Source organism: Opisthorchis viverrini (genome assembly GCF_000715545.1).
Source record: "Opisthorchis viverrini unplaced genomic scaffold opera_v5_99, whole genome shotgun sequence".
NCBI lineage: Eukaryota > Metazoa > Platyhelminthes > Trematoda > Opisthorchiida > Opisthorchiidae > Opisthorchis > Opisthorchis viverrini.
The window spans coordinates 85419-89430 of NW_008751754.1; positions in this window are offsets into that span (position 1 = coordinate 85419).

A 4012-nucleotide genomic window follows, 5' to 3' on the forward strand; every position below is an offset into this window, starting at 1 on the left:
TCTGTTGTCCTCCGAGTAAAACATCGCAAATCACAGCTCCAATGCCATATTTGGAGGCCACTATTATTTCCAGTTCTAGATTAATATTTGTCGAGAGTAAATCAGAACTGAGGGCTGTCTTGACTGCATCAAACGACTCCTGACATTCTTTCGTCCACTGCCACTCTTTTCCCTTCATTAATAACTGGTTCAGTGGACCCCTTGTTTGATGAAGGCTTGACAAAAAAGTGCTGTAATGACTGACTGAGTCAAGAAATGATCAAAGTTGTACAACATCTTTTGGGGGCACCATCTGTCTGATAGCCTCAATATTGTCAGGATCAGGACGTCGGCCACGCTTTTCAACGATGAAACCAAGAAATTTGACACTGTGCAGTGAAGAATTGCACTTCTCCGTTCGTAAACGGAATCCTGCCTCTTTCAGACGGGAGAAGACTTTATCCAATGTACCGAGCAAATCAGTGGGATCTGAGCCCATAATTAAGACGTCATTCAAATATACTGCGACACCGGGGATGTCATTGAGGAGCGTGTCCATAAATTGTTGGAAAATCGCTGGTGCAGTTTTCACTCCGAATGGAAGCCTATTGTACTTGAAGAGTCCCAGGTGTGTGTTGATTGCCAGGTATTTTCTTGAATTTTCAGCCACTGCAACTTGCAGATATGCGTCCGTGAGTTCTAGCTTTGCAAAACACTTTCCACCGTTCAACCTTGTGAACAAATCTTCAGGTGCTGGTATTGGATACTCATGGTTTTCCAGCATGGAGTTTAGACCTGTTGAAAAATCAGCGCAATTACGTACCTTGTCGCTGATCTTCTTTACAACCACTATGGGCGCAGCCCATTCTGAATAGTTGACACGTTCGATTATGCCTTCGGATTGCAACCGACTGAGCTCATCCACTGCCGACTGAGCTGCGTATGGAACTGGACGTTTGGGGACGAAAGCTGGCTTTGCATCTGGTTTGAGTTTTAATACTGCATTGGCTATACTGCAACAACCCAAGCCTGGTTTGAACAGTTCTTCATGGCGCTCTTTCGGTTCTGCAATATGGTCAGGAAGTTTTGTAGGTGATGAGAATAATTATAGTAATCGCCTGACATGTGATTTACTGCAAATATGAGTGATCAACTCGTCCAGTAGATCTAATTCCTCCATACAGTCGAGATCCAGTAAATCCAGTCCATGGTGATCCGTCAGGAAGCACATTGTGTGAACTGATCGGTCACCAAAACTGACTTCACAGTCTAACTCGCCAAACAATTTCAAGATATATCCGGAGGCATTTCGTGCCGAATGGGTGATGTGGGCGAACCTCGGTTGACCCAGTTCGTGCAACGTGCTTTTTGAGATTATTGTGATGTCGGAAACCGTGTCCAACTGCAAATTGGTTTCTCTGCCGTTGATTTACACCGTTACGTATTTACGTCTGCTGGCACCATCGACTTTGAAGGCAGATGTTATGATTCTGGTATGGTTGGTACGCCGGAGTGATTTCGTCTTCTTGTGTGCGCTTTGGCCTCTGGTTGCGCTATTCGTCAAGCAGCAGGTTTCCTTGTGACCCTTTCTGCCACACCGGTTACAAATGAGATTCCTGAAGGGACAGTTCCGTGCGAAATGCCACTCCTTGCAAAACCAGCATGCTGAAGGATGTACAGACTGTGATGGACTTATATGCACTGAATTAGTTCTCGTTCGATTGACCGCACAGATCAGCTCGTGGTTGCCATCTTTCGACGATTGTTGAATCATTGATGTATCGTGTTTCAGATTCACCATGCGTATGCATTCCGCTGTCGTCTGTTGTAGTGTGACTTCAGGGTTCTGTTCGATTTTATTCAGTAATCCGGTCCGAAAATCTCCATCCTTCGTTGATTGTACGCCACAGACGTAAATGAGGCACTTGTATTGGTCACTGGACTTTTTGTGAAAATTCGTCCGTTTACACTCTGTTCACACGACTTGAATGGCTGACCCAGGCCTCATCGTCTTTATGTCAAATGGTGGGACATTTGTAACGGATATTGAAAACCGATGTGGATTCTCCAAATAGTTGAGACAATACTGTGACCACTTCAGCGAACTTTAGATCTGTACTTTTCTTTGGAAAAATAAAGTTCAAAAACATTTCGTGCTCGGCAGCGCCCAATTTCAAAGCATTAGCCGATTTTTCTTTTCTTCTATCACATTAGCCAAATAAATATGAAACATATCTTCGTATGTATGGAACCAGGATTCGAAAGTTAACCCAGAATCAGCATCATAATGGAGCTCGCCGATATGCTGCTTCAGGAACTCCGGTGAAGGAACATTGTCTGGTGCCGCTGATATTGCGATTGCCTGCTTTGAAAAATTGTGCGACAACGTCTTGATCAACTTTGCTTGATATTTTTCAAATTGTGCCTATGATTTTTCAAACTGTGCCTGTTGATGTTGCAGTAGAGCTTGTTTTTGTTCAAAACTGACTGCCATGATTGAGTTTTGAAATGAAGATAGCCCGTTGCCAGTGTTGTATCTCTTCACCTTCCCTGACGCTACTGGGTTATAGTCAGAAGACAAGAACACGACCAACAGGAATTGTGCATTAGCGCAATTACAAACTTATATATATATATGATTCGCCTGTGACCGTATTTGATGGTCGATCCACTGTCAACCAACCGGTGTGTTTGCTCCATGCCCACACCGGTTCTCGGGCGGTTGTTCCTTTGTCCCGGTTGATCACAGATGGCCACCCGTGCGCCCTAGCCATGTAGTGAGTGTTAACTTTCTGTGTCCCTTTTTGACCTTTCTCCGGCACATGTAGAAATCGGACGTGATTCAGGCGTTTAGGCGTAAGCGCACGGCCCTGTTTGACATGATTGTTCAGCTGCGCAGTAGGCAGATGCGCAGTCGTATTAGCTACAATAACTTCTGAAAGTTGCAACATTCCAGAATACTGAAGCAAAATATGGTCGCAAACCTATCTTGTACCCTTGAGTGCAACTGGTAACTCCTACTCGAATAAGCGGAATCATACAGCCATATTGGCGACTTGGAAGATGGTATTCAGAGTAATGTCCGTGGCAGAAGCGCTTACTAATCTCTCATAATTCGTACGACTCTGCACGAAAGTGTCTCTTCACCACGTGAATTGTACTCCTCGGCATTTCAATAAATAGATAGAAGACGCACGTTTCGTAAACTTAATGCGAGGTTTGGGTTTTTGGCATATCACTTGATATTGCGCCGGAGGAATCTGGGTCGTGTTCACCGGCAGCGAAGCCCTTAACTACAACTTCATTGAATAACAGGCTTTTATAAGCAGGCCTCAGAGAGGAGTTACATGGTCTTAGGTTACAGCTATATATCGTACGCCTCTGGGTACGGCGCCAACCAGTGAAGCCCCATAGCAAATAAAGAAAACCCGAAAATTGTTAGTTTAAACTGCCGTTGCGCATGCTATATGGCCAAACGGACAGCTCATGTGCACGACCAACATGCGGCCAAAGGCCCACGATGCCTGGTCAAATTGCCGGATACAACTTTTTTGAACAAAAAGCAAAACAAATCCGTCTGATTTGCGAGAGAGGTTCTCACCCTTCTAGGACATTAAAATTCAAGCTTCAAACTTTAAAAAAGGAAGAGATTGGTTTAGCAGTGCGTTTTGTGGATACATGTCTTCGCCATTCTATGGAGAGACCTTCTTACTTATGTCCTGTTACATTCACGAACAGACTGGACCTTACCGTGGTCTGACGATTTGCGCACCTCAGCGATCCACTAAGCTATGCTGGGGAGTGTCCCACGACACTCACAGAGTCTCTTGTACCAGATTGGTCAATGGGTAGATGTCTGACGAGCGCAGACTCCTGGCCCTCCAGGTTGGGGCTGGAATATGTAGTGACTTGTTCCGTAGAAATGGTAATGCATTTGCATTTCTCAGCAAACGCCGCTGCCTTGCGGTTAGGCTTTTGAGCCAAAGGCTTTGGTTGAGGACCCTAATCGTCCTCCTGTCTAGGTGTGGGCACC